The sequence below is a fragment of the Budorcas taxicolor genome, chromosome 22, assembly GCF_023091745.1.
Source record: "Budorcas taxicolor isolate Tak-1 chromosome 22, Takin1.1, whole genome shotgun sequence".
Classification (NCBI taxonomy): Eukaryota; Metazoa; Chordata; class Mammalia; order Artiodactyla; family Bovidae; genus Budorcas; species Budorcas taxicolor.
In genome coordinates, this window is record NC_068931.1 from 60,441,874 (window position 1) to 60,454,823 (window position 12,950).

General features: G+C 40.8%; 1 pseudogene; it reads left to right on the forward strand.

Moving 5' to 3' along the window:
• Positions 1 to 3,136: 3,136 nt before the first annotated feature.
• LOC128067482 (GTP-binding nuclear protein Ran-like) lies at positions 3,137 to 3,787 on the forward strand (annotated as a pseudogene).
• The last annotated feature ends 9,163 nt before the right edge of the window (positions 3,788 to 12,950 follow it).

A 12,950-nucleotide genomic window follows, 5' to 3' on the forward strand; every position in this document is an offset into this window, starting at 1 on the left:
TCTATGCTCATCATTCAAAAGGTCCTTCTTTTGAAACATATCAATTATTAATACCATCCTTCCCAAAACTTCACCACCATCTTCTACTAGAATCTTCCTCCAACTGCCTCAAAGGCTTTGATGCTTGGCTCAGGATTTTCTAGTTTGCCCTACTCCTGCCAGTAGCCATATTAATTTCAGGGTTATAACAGTGATTATTATAATAATCCTTATGATGCCTTCTATTTATTGAGTGCCTACCATGTGTTCGTCACTATGTTTTTCTTTCTTTCTTTCTTTCTTTTTTAAAGTTATTTCATGTTATTTCTGGCCTAGCTGGGTCTTCACTCTGCCGCACTCGGCTTTCTCTAGCTGCAGAGAGCAGGGGCCACCCTTGGTCATGGCGCATGGCCTTCTCTTTGCGGCGGCTTCTCTCATTGCAGAGCACAGGCTTTGGGTGCTGCGTCTCAGCAGTGGTGGCTCGCAGGCTCTCCAGCACAGGCTCAGTAGCTGGGGGGCATGGGTCTAGTTGCCCCACAGCTTGTGCAATCTTCCCAGACCAGGAATCAAGACCATATCCCTTGCATGGCCGGGCAGATTCTTAGCCTCTCGACTACCAGGGAAGTCCTACAATGTGGTTTCTAATCTATCTTTCAGACACTAGTTCTAATCTCTAACAACCCTACAAGGTAGGTTTCATCCTCCATTTACTTACATAGAAGGATGCATGATTCAGAGAAATTACATACCTTGCCCAAAGTCTCAATTTAATTAGCAACAGAACCAGAAGGTAAACATAAATATTATTTGTGTCAAAGCTCAAGCTCCTTCCAAGCTTCCTTAGTAATAAATAACAAGGATCCTACCATTTTCTGAATGACCACTGGGTAACAGCCATTGGGTTTGTACCAATTATTTCTAAATCACACGCAAACCTCCACAGTCTAAATCACTCCCGCTTTAAAGACACGGAAGGTGAGGCTCAGAAATGTTACATAACCTATTCCGAGTCACACTAATGGTCAAAGATTTAAATTCAGGTCACTCAAAGTGAAACATCTCAGTTGACTGCCCTGCTAAAACTCTACCCCAGTTTTCTGTCACTGTATATAAACCACCCAGATTTAATGGTTTAAACCAGTAATAATCATATATGTTCCTCTCAGATCTTCAAGTTGGGCAGGGCTTAGCAGGGAAAGCTCCTCTCTGCCCCATGTGACATCAGCTGGGGTCGTTCAACAAGGCTTGAAGATCTTCCCGACGGTCCCCCTTGAGCACTGCCCAGTTGGTGCTGGACTTTGGCGGGTTCTTCAGCCTGGGTTGAGGGCCGCGGGCCTGGCTGCCTCTCCATGTAGATCTGTAAGATAGCCTAAGCTTCCTCCAGACACAGGAGCAGAGTTCCAAAGGCAAGCGTCCCATGAGAGAGCTAGATAGAAGTTGTACGCCTTTGATGACCTACTCCCAGAAGCCACACAGCATAATTTCATTGCATTTTATGTCAGACATCAATCGTAAAGCCTGGCTCATACTTAAGGGGAAGTGAATTAGGCACATAAGGAGGAATATCAAATAATCTGTAGAAATGTTAAAACCTACCACACACACTTCTCCCACAATTTCTCACTGATTTCATCTCCACTCTGCTAACCTACCCATGAAAAGAAGAACACTTCAGCTTCTTCAGTGTCACTGAAGACAATGTCAAGCACATGATTTTGCCTCTGGTTCCCACCTTCTTTACCTGTTTTCCGCTCTCACCTCTCTCACTACCTTGCTCCTGAACTTGACCTTCTCTATCAAACACTCTACCCCTTTCTCCATATTTTCGAGTCCTTCCTCTCCGTTTCGGTTCCACGGCCACGAATTTCACTGTTGCCTTTCCAAGCACCTTCACACTCCCTTCATTATCTATCCTCTTTATCACTTATAGTCTGTCTTCCGCACAATTCCTCTCAAATTACTTACTCAGAAATTACCAGTTTCCTCCTAATCATTACCTATTCTCATTTCTCACTCTTGTTCCTATGTGATTAGACACAAGTGCTTGTTCTGACTTCCTTCAAATTTCTTCCTCTTTTTTTATATCCTGGGATATGTTTGTTCACATCTCGGTTCACTTTACCTTAAGACAGTAGCCTGAAACAAACCAACAGGAAGGCTGGTCCTAAAAGCAGAACAGAGCTTAAGCAAGTGTTGAATGATAGCAGAGCAAAGCAGATTGCCATATATGTAGACCAAATAATTATGGTTTTCTCACAAGGAGCAAGGGATCATGGTGAGAAACCTTGCAATGGCCAACATTTCTTTGCCTGTTGCACACAAGAATCGGCCCTAACCCCTGCGATTGGGATTCACAGGAAAGCACTGGTTCTTAGGAAGAACGCACACTAGTTCTGAACTTTTCTTGGCCATGGAACTTTTAGAGCATATGATGAAAGCTCTAGACCCTCCCTTTGAAGTAAAATATTTTATTCCAAAAACACAAATGTTCCAATATGGGGGCTAAGTTGCATTATATTAGACTTGCTGCATTTGAGGTGTCCATAGGATTCCAAAACATAGTTTGCTAGAAGATAGTTGAAGATACAGCTATGATGCTCAGAAGAGAAATTTAAAATGAACTAAAGACTGGGGAGGCAATAGTTACAGGATAGTGAATATACCACTAGACGGGCCTGATAGCCTCAATAGTGTAAGTATAGTAGATTTCCATGTATGTTAAGGGTAGATTCTTGAGAAACCCTGGAAGGTCAAGGAGAAAGTAAAGAACATAAAGAGGCTGAAGAGGAGAAGCCAGTGAGTGGGCGGAAAACCTGCGTGTAGATGTCAGAGAATTTCAAGAGGAAAAGGGTTTGTGACATTCAATAAATACTCATTAATCGCTTTTGTATCACGGACTGAGGACACAGCAGTTGAAAAAGTGAGCAAAATCGGGCGCCCCAGGCTGCAGGCTAACGGGTGTGACGCCGAAGCCTGGGCGGCCTGCGTGCACGCGTGCGTCGGGCCGCGGGGGAGCGGCGCGCCGCCGTCGCCCCGCCCCCCCTTGGCGCGCTCTGGCGTGCGCCCGCTGCGTGTCCGGGAATTTGAATTGCACTTCCGCCATCTTTCCAGCCTGCAGTCAGACGGGCGTGGAGATGCTTCTGCCAGTAACATCGCAATGGCTGCCCAAGGAGAACCCCAAGTTCAGTTCAAACTTGTATTGGTTGGTGATGGTGGTACTGGAAAAACTACATTCGTGAAGCGTCATCTGACTGGTGAATTTGAGAAGAAGTATGTAGCTACCTTGGGTGTTGAGGTCCATCCTCTTGTGTTCCATACCAACCGAGGACAGATTGAGTTCAACGTGTGGGATACAGCTGGTCAGGAGAAATTTGGTGGACTGAGAGATGGCTATTATATACAAGCTCAGTGTGCCATTATAATGTTTGACGTAACATCGAGAGTTACTTACAAGAATGTACCCAGCGGGCATAGAGATCTGGTATGAGTGTGTGAGAACATCCCAGTTGTGCTGTGTGGCAACAAAGTGGATATTAAGCACAGAAAGGTTAAGGCAAAGTCAACTGCCTTCCACCGAAAGAAGAATCTTCAGTACTATGACATTTCTGCCAAAAGTAACTATAACTTTGAAAAGCCCTTCCTCTGGCTTGCTAGAAAACTGATTGGAGCCCCTAACTTGGAGTTTGTCGCCATGCCTGCCCTTGCCCTGCCAGAGGTGGGCATGGACCCACCCTTGGCAGCACAGTTTGAGCACGATTTAGAGGTTGCTCAGACAACTGCTCTCCTGGATGAAGATGATGACCTGTGAGAAAGTGAGGCTGGGGCCCAGTGTCAGAAGTCTAGTTTTATAGTCAACTGTCCTGTGATGTCAGCAGTGCAGTGTGTTTGCCACTTTATTATATAGCTAAGCAGAACACGCGCTTAATCTTTGCATGCTGAAGGAAACGGATGGGCTTTGGAGTGAATGTGGCAGCTTAAAAAAACTGCAGTGTTTGGACCTGCATATTTAGGTGTTTTGAAACACAGTTGCTTCCTCCTTGAGTTTCAGATAGAAGACTGCTGTCTGTGGTCACATGACAGTATTGAGAGGTGCAGTCTTGCCACTGTCATGCCCGTTCCTTTTCGTTTAGAATCAAAGTTGTATTTCAAATATCTTCAAAAAAAAAAAAAAAGCAAAATCCGTGATCTATGAGGTGAAGAGACAATTAATTAGTCATTATGAGTGTGACAAGTTAAATCCAAAATTCTCTTTGGGATGAGAAGTTTAGATCTAAGTTCACATCATGACTTCAGTTTACTGTTCTCTGCTCTCCTAGGCAGTCGGTCTGAAGCCATTTTATTGACTCAGGTACATGCTTTTTCAGTCCCTATGTGTTCAGCCTAATAACATTCTACCACTTGTGCTTATGGACTTCCTAGTGGCTCAGTCCCTTAGACTGCAAGGAGATCAAACCAATAAATCCTAAAGGAAGACAGTCCTGAATATTCTTGGAAGAGCTGAAGCTGAAACTCCAATACTTTGGCAACCTGATGCAAAGAAACTGACTCGTTGGAAAAGACCCTGATGCTGGGAAAGATTGAAGGCAGGAGGAGAAGGGAATGAGAGAGGATGAGATGGTTGGATGGCATCACCGACTCAATGGACATGAGTTTGAGCAAACTCTGGGAGTTGGTGATGGACAGGGTAGCATGACATGCTGCAGTCCACGGGGTCGCAAAGAGTCAGACGTGACTCAGGGACTAACCAGCTGAACGGAGTGGCTCACTGGTAAAGAATCCATCTACCAATGCATGAGGCTCATGTTCAATCCTTGGGTTGGGAAGGTCCCCTGGAGAAGGAAATGGCAACCCACTCCAGTATTCCTGCTGGAAAATTGCATGGACAGATGAGTCTGGTGGGCTATGTCCATGGAGTCACAAAAGAGGTGGACAGGACTTAATGACTAAAGAACAAGAACGACGATGACCTGCACTTAGATTTCACTCCCGCCGCTGCGACATGTGCCCTGAGCAGCTGATTTCTGCTCCTCTCAGCTGTCCTCTGCTATGCTATACTGGACAAGGGCTCAAGGCTAGTTTAAATCCAAGCACCACCACTTAAGGAGCTACACGCACACTAATGCAGGCTAAGTTGCTCCGACTGAAGCAGCAGTTGTCCGACTCTTCGCAATCCTACGGACCTTAGCCAGCCAGTCTCCTCTGCCCATGGCATTCTCTGGGCAAGATTACTGGAGTAATTTTGCATGCTCTCCTCCAGGGGATCTTCCTGACCCAGGGATTGAACCCATGTCTCCTGCATCTCTTGCATCGGTAGGCGGGTTCTGTACCACTAGCTTCACCTGGGAAGCCCCAAGAAGCTACATAACTCCAGTCAAGTAGCTCACCACTATGAACGTCAATCTTCTTTTCTGTAAAATGAAGGTGATGCTGATGTGCGTGCTTATGCTCAGTCATGTCTGACTCTTTAATGCTACCTCCCTTCTATTGATATTTGGGGACATTAAATCAGACAACATTTGTAAAACTACACAGTTGCTTGACTTAATGCTAGTTAAATATCAAAAGCAAAACGAAAAGAAGACTAGTGATTAGGACCAATCAACCTCCCTTGTTTTAGCAAGGAAGCTTTAGAAAGACCAGCCCTCACCCCATCACACTATTTAACAGAATAACGGGAAACTGCCTATTTCAGAATACTTGTAAGAACCTTCCTCCTCTCTCAAATACAGCAGAGAGGTCAAATAACAGAAGCCTGTAAAGTGTCCGTACACTGGGAAAAAACACCTTGGGTGAGTTTCAAAAACCATTTCAATTGATTAGAGAACCAAAAGTCAGCAATCACTGGGCTGCAGAGTGAATGGGAAGTGAGAAAGTGAAAACGCTATCAAGTTGCCTTTCAGGAAGTGTGGGTCGAGCAGGAAGGAGAGCGAGGCACTATTTAATTATAATTAGCTTGTGCTCCTCGACAATCACCTGAACTTGCCCCGAATAGAGCTGAATTGGTCTTCTTGGCCTTATTTGCACAAAACCTCATTTATTTTCTCTCAGATATAGAACGCGTGAAGGTTGTTTTAAATATTCATCCTGTTCTAATCACCAGCTTTCTCTCTTTCCTGCCAATTTGATGACATTTATGTATTGAGAGGAGTGGCGAAATCTGTGTTTAAGAAATGGAGAGACATGATTCTTGAAAGGATTCAACTTTGGTTTAAACTAGATGACCTCTGAAGTTCCTTTCTCAATAGCACAAGGTAATGCTCTCCGAGCTCCTCTATCTAAAATCAATTATAAGTGGCCATATCCATCTCTCCACTGAGAAAGGACCCATCTATTCTTGCATACATCCCCTATCTGATAGCAGATGTATACTCTGACTCCAGGTACTTAGGAAGGCTACTGATAGCTTTCAACTATATGGCCCCATTTAGACTCTGCTTTCACTGCCAAAAAAGTCAAGAGGACCATATTCACATAGCACTTTTCTCATTAAAGCCAAACATGAGCCTGAACCACCCCCCACCGCCCCCGCCACAGACACATCTTTAGCACTCAAACCAATAACGACCTCATTTAATTCCAGCACAGAACAATGTCTTTCACTTAAAATTAATGTCTTGTCCACATAAAATTGAAATACAGAATGCAGCCTTCCTGATGATGAGTAGAAAGCATAAAGGTGACTTTTAAGGAGATAAATTTATTCTGTCAGGGAGGGAATAAAAACCTTTTGCTATTCACCTGTGACTCGAACACTCCTAAGCAATGAGTTCTTCCCTTCTTTGTAGCTAAATATGACGTGTCACTCAGCCTTCTCTTGCTCTCATGTGTTAAATTAAAATACATCATTAATATATACATCGTTTCTGATCCTCACGTGGTTAATGGCTCCGTACTGAAGGACTAGGCTGTGTGTTGGCATCCAATAGGCATGCTCACAGAATAATATATATACAAATGGATGGGCAGCAGGGAACATGGCACTTTAAATTATTTAAAATAGCATAATTGCATCGCCTCCATTTACAGAGAATATCAAGTGAGGCAGCACAAACTGTTTTGAGTTAATGGAATAATAAAGAATTATGATGATCCAATAGAGAGTTCTCAAAATAAAATTATATAGAAATATTTGTGCTGTTAAATATGACAGTCCAGATTTTTAAATAGCATATTGGATAACTGAACAGAGAAAGGGTATTTTATTCAATGAGTCAGAATCCAAAGTTTGCATTCAACGTCCTGTTATCTAATTTCGAGATGTAACATGAGATAAATAAATTACATTGGCTATTCTCTTGAAGAAATCTTACTCGGGCTGTGTTTTAATGTAGATGCCACTAGCACTTGGTCTAAATATTAAATATTTAACAAATCTTCCAGGTGTGTTTTAGCATCATTGTTATCACCATCAACCCATTTTGCAGATAATGAAAATAATCAGAATTTGTTTAATGACAGGCATGAATTTTAATTCATTTAACACAATGATTCTGTGAAATAGGTACAACTATTACCACCATTTCCACTGGTACCACACTCCCCAAGTAGAGAAACCAAACAACAGAACGTTTAAGTAACTGACTCAAACTCACCAATGAATAAAGAATGCAGTCCATCCTGCCACAGAAAGAACAGTGAGGCTCAGAGCAGACAGTTATCTCAGTCAAGGCCACATAGCTAAAGCGAAGCGAAACTGAAGTTCAAACCTCTTTTTTTAACTCTACTATTTATTACGGGGTTTTTCAAATAGATACTCAACTAGAGAAAATGGTACTGTGAACGCCAAATAAGCTTTTAGTCCAAAATCTAAAGTCCTTTCTCTAGAACATGATTCATCTATGATGGACATATCTATCACAATAATTTCTAATGGAAAGAGTTTCAGTGTTATTTTTAAGAGGTAATACGTGTTCATTATAAAACCATTTATGCAGAAGAGAAGAGTGTGCCTCTACTAACAGCTTGTGCCAATCCTTCCTGACTTTCTCTGCACGTATCTGTCCATGTGTGGTAGTAGCACTGTTAGTTGCTCAGTCACGTCTGGCTGCGACCCCACAGGCTGTAGCCCGCCAGGCTTCTCTGTCCATGGGATTCTCCAGGCAAGAATATTGGAGCGGGTTGCCATTTTCTTCTCCAGGAGACCTTCCTGACCCAGGGATCGAACCCAGGCCTCATGCATTGCAGGCAGATTCTTTACTATATGAGCTACAGGGAAGTCCCTGTATGTGCATGTATAGAGATATAACTATTCTTTACAAAATGGAGTCATACCATATACACTTTTAAAGCTTGCTGATTTTTGCTTTTAAATGCACCATGGACATATTTCCATTACAATGAACATTGATCTATATCTTCATTCTTAATGGTTACAATCATATCAATGAACCATCATTTACTTAACCAATCCCTTATTGATGAACATTTACATTTTATTAATGCTTTGTTACTATAAAATATTGAGGCAACTCTCCTATCTTATAGGTCTTTACATGGTTGTAAAATTAATTCTTAGACATTCCTGCAACATAATAGGCGCTCAATAAATATGAGGAATTAACGGATGAAGGAGAAGGAGTGGTTTGATCAAAGAAATGGTAAATCTTTTATTTTGATATTTATTGCTAAATTGCCCACCAGAGAAGTAATTAATCCATTTTCTGATTTTCCATCTTATTTTTTAACTTTCTTTACAGTCTAAATATTTTAGAAAGTTTCCAATGTTTTACTTTGTGGTCCTGTCTTCAAAACAGTGATCTGTAGGGTTAAGAGCTCAGCAACTTCTGAAAGCCAATTGTCAGATTTTCAGGAATTTTGAGGATCAAACATAAAATGTAGCTGTTATTTAAAAATTACATAAACTTACGATTAAATTATATTTAAAACAAAATCAATAAATACTAGTTACTTTACTAAATGCTCCTATTATCTACACTTTGGAAATCCGTCACGACTGCCACGTGCAGATAGTGGACACAGCAGCACGATATTCCACATCTTTTGCCAACTCCACATTCAGTGACGTCATTGGTAGCTTAAAATTGGTTGTGAAGGGAGTATTTACACCATGGAAATCAGCTAGTGCTACAAATCAGGGCTTGATTTAGTTCTGAAACTGAGTTCAGTTAATTAATGAGAAGGGGATGAAAAGAAGTTTAATAAGCCACATATCAGATTTAATAATATATTTATTGGGAAAAGAGTTAGCAGACTGAGATGCAACTCCATGTGTCAAAAAATCACGGCTGAATATTGACTAAGTTCAAAGTTAGAAAAAAATCAAAAAAGCATTCTGAAAAATTACATTACAAAAAATTGATTACATTAATAACATTTATTGACAGTAAAGACTATTGTGTATTTTTATTTTTAAATTGTATGCTAGGTATCCTCTATTTTAGTAAAACATGTATAATATTTATGTACATATTTGCATACAGTTTTTTTCAGGGACCTAGTTGTGAAGCATTTAATGGCACATTACTGTTTAGGTTTTATATTTTGAGGAACATTCTCTTTATAGAAATTGAAATACATGTATTGTTTTCTATTCTAAGTTCCTCTGTGCTGTTGGCTATTTCTGCAATTTGTGTTCTGTTTCATTGACCTTTTTGTCCTTAGTCCTTAGCACCTTATGTCCTTAGTACCATAACGATTGAATTATTATAGTTTTAAAACACATTTAATATCTAGAAGGGCAAAGAGCACTCCTCTTCTCCCACACCACCCAGCTATTCCAGATAAAATAATTTTTCAAACTCCCACCCAATAGTATTCCAGTGATACGTCCTCCTTTCATTCAGCTCTTTTATATTCATTGTTAGAATCTTATCATTTTCTTCATACTTGCCCTATATAATCTTAGTCTTCATAACTCGATGTATGTTATGTTATTGTTTTTATGTACTTTCTATATGGGATTTTTTATATCTTTTTAAAAAATTATTATTTACCACAGATGTTTTACCACCACTTAGAATTATCCCAAAACTCTTCCACCAGAAACCAAGCTAAAAAGAATAATTGCAAACCATTTCCAACAAGAATGATGGCTAGATCATTTTGTTCAATATCGCAAAAGACTAAGGCTCTGGAAAATGACACAGACTGAAGGAGTCTAAAGAGACATGGCAATTAAAGGCAGTGTGGGATCTTGGATTGAATCCTAGAATAGAAAACGGACATTAATGAAAAAATTGGAGAAATCTAAATAAAGTCTGCAGTTAAGTTAATTAAAAAGTATGATTGATGGGTAAAAGTTTTAATAGGACAGTTTGAAAGATAAAGATTCTGGAGCCATTAATGAAATTATTTTTTGGAAAGGAGGTCAACTCTACTTTTTAAATGTGAATGTGCATAATTAAATCATCTTAAGATGACATCATTTTTGAGTAATTTATTCCATATTTTGGGTTTCTTCAATATGGCTAATTATAAAACCACTGTAAGTTCATATTATTCTCTTAATAATATTTTTTACAACATTTTATTTCTTCCAAGAGAGTCCCCAAGTATACAATTATTTGCCAAATGTGGGAATGTGAAGATATTATGAGAACATGAGTTAGACAAGCAAACAAAAAAACTATAGGTTACCATGAAAAACAAATGCTATACACTTCTGTACTAAAGGGCATTGAAAAAAATGATCCTTTAATTTTATCTCAAGTTAATATTCTTTATATAAATTGTAACTTAATCTCCATGATGAGCCTCTGTTTTACAAAGAATTTTTAATAAGTTACTGAAAATGTTTTAAGAGAGGCATGTAAGTTTAAATTCTGCACCCAGCTTCACTAAAAATTTCCCCTGAAACTGGAAGTATTAGTAGCTCAGTCGTGTCTGACTCTTTGCGACCCGATGGACTGTCACCTGCCAGGCCCCTCTGTCCATGGAATTCTCCAGGCAAGCATACTGGAGTGGGTAGCCATTCCCTTCTCCCAGAGATCTTCCCGACCCAGGGATCAAACCCAGGTCATCTGCATTGCAGGAGACCTTTCCTGTCCAAGCCAAATGGTCTCCCATGACACTACCACTCTGTACATGTACAGATCGGAGTGGTCCCATTCCACAGTCAGTTACCAGCCTCAATCCTCTAGGCTATACTTTGAGTAGCCCATTCCTCTTATTTGCTCCTAGATAGTAATGGGATCCAAGAGGTTGCCAGATAATAAATTGTAGCACAGTTGATGGTACGTAACACACACAAAATTTTTCTTTCCTTCTTTGAGGCCACCAAATACAAAACATGACCTGGCCTAGGTTTCCTGTGATCTCCACATGGTTTGGTAGACATATGACAAGACCTAGCTGTTTGTGTGGGGATTAAGTGCATTCTGGAATCAAACACTGTGGAAACACAGGAAGCTGATTCTCCAGCCTCTCGGCTCTCCCCATTTCCTATCCAGTCAGGCCTGGAGCCAACATGGCCACGCCGTCCACCTGCATTTCCTGGTCAGCCTCACGTTGCTGCTGCCCCTCTTCTGTATGATGTATCTCCCTCTCAAATGCAGATTCTCCAGTGGACAGCCTGGATCCTGAACTGACTCCTTTTACAAGCGAAGGAACTAAATTTCCTTCAAACACGTGAAGAAGACACACACGGAGCTCATCACAAGTGTTTAAACATGGCAGTATGTCTTTCTGCTCCACTATTTCCTCTCTCTCTGCATCTTCTCATCGTCTCTCCGCGACTATTTCTCCTCCCTTCTGTCTGCCTTATTCTTGGTATGAGACCCTCTCCATCTGTGCCTTCTCTCCTCTATAACCTTCATGGGCCTCCATCCTTTTAGTTTACTGTTAATGTTTACGATGTTGAATCAATATTCACTCTTAGAATAGGATTTTCCTTGGTTAAAGAGAATAGTGGCACATTTGGTAAAGAATCCACTGGCCAATTCAGGAGACATGAGTCCAATCCCTGGGTAAGGAAGATTCCCTGCAGAAAGAAATGGCAACTCACTGCAATACTCTTGCCTGGGAAATCCCATGGACAGAAGAGCCTGGTGGTCCATGGGTTCGCAAAAGAGTCAGACATGACTTAGCGACTAAAACAACACAACTAAATACCTATTTCCAAAAAATAGAAAGATGCCATAGTATCTGAAATTGTGCATGGTTTATATAGCCCCGAATCACAATTTATTAGCCCCATTCCTGTAATATTTGGGAAGGGGAGCCAGGAAGATAGCCTGTCCAAGAGACATCTCGGAAAGCATCTCTTCTCACATGAGGCCCATCATATCCCTTTCCTTTCCAGAGCCAGGCAGCTGAGTCTGAGCTCTGCCAGACGATAGGCAAGAAATTGTTCTCCACAAACCTCTTCGATTTTGGGTACACCGGTAGAGCCTACCTCAGGGTTCGAGAATCAGGCTGCAAGGCTCATAATGTGTGTGCCCTGTGATTCCTCCAGGATCTGAACAGAAGCTAAAGAGCCCAGATGCAGGAACTTAACTTGAAGGTAGGCTGTGCTTAAGCAGCTGAGAGCAGAAGTCAGCAATGCCGTGTGAATTAATGAAGGCAAATGAGCCTGGGATTTGTGTTTGTTGTGTGGGAAGGTGATGACAGAGTAAATCTTCCGAATTTAAGTATACTTTATGTTAATTGCCTAAAGTAGCATAGATTTGCTGTTTAAATCTCATCCATGGGAAACTAGAATTGGGCTTGTTGATTTCTTGTATTATCCACTAAAATGACTGCAGTCCTTGTGTGTATTTACTTGAGAAGCAAAGATCTATTTTCTAATAGCTTTACAACTTTAACTGTTTTAAGAAACTTCTTTTTAATACCATCCAGTTAATTGTACCATGATAGCTCCTAAGTGGAACATTACATCTATCAGTCTTGAGTGCCGCTGGGGATATAATAGCTTGGGTCATATTAGTACAATCTCCTTTATTTAGAGCACTTGGAAAGCTAAAAATTAAATATGCTTCAGTCTGCTATCATTCTGACTATTACTTATGTTAATG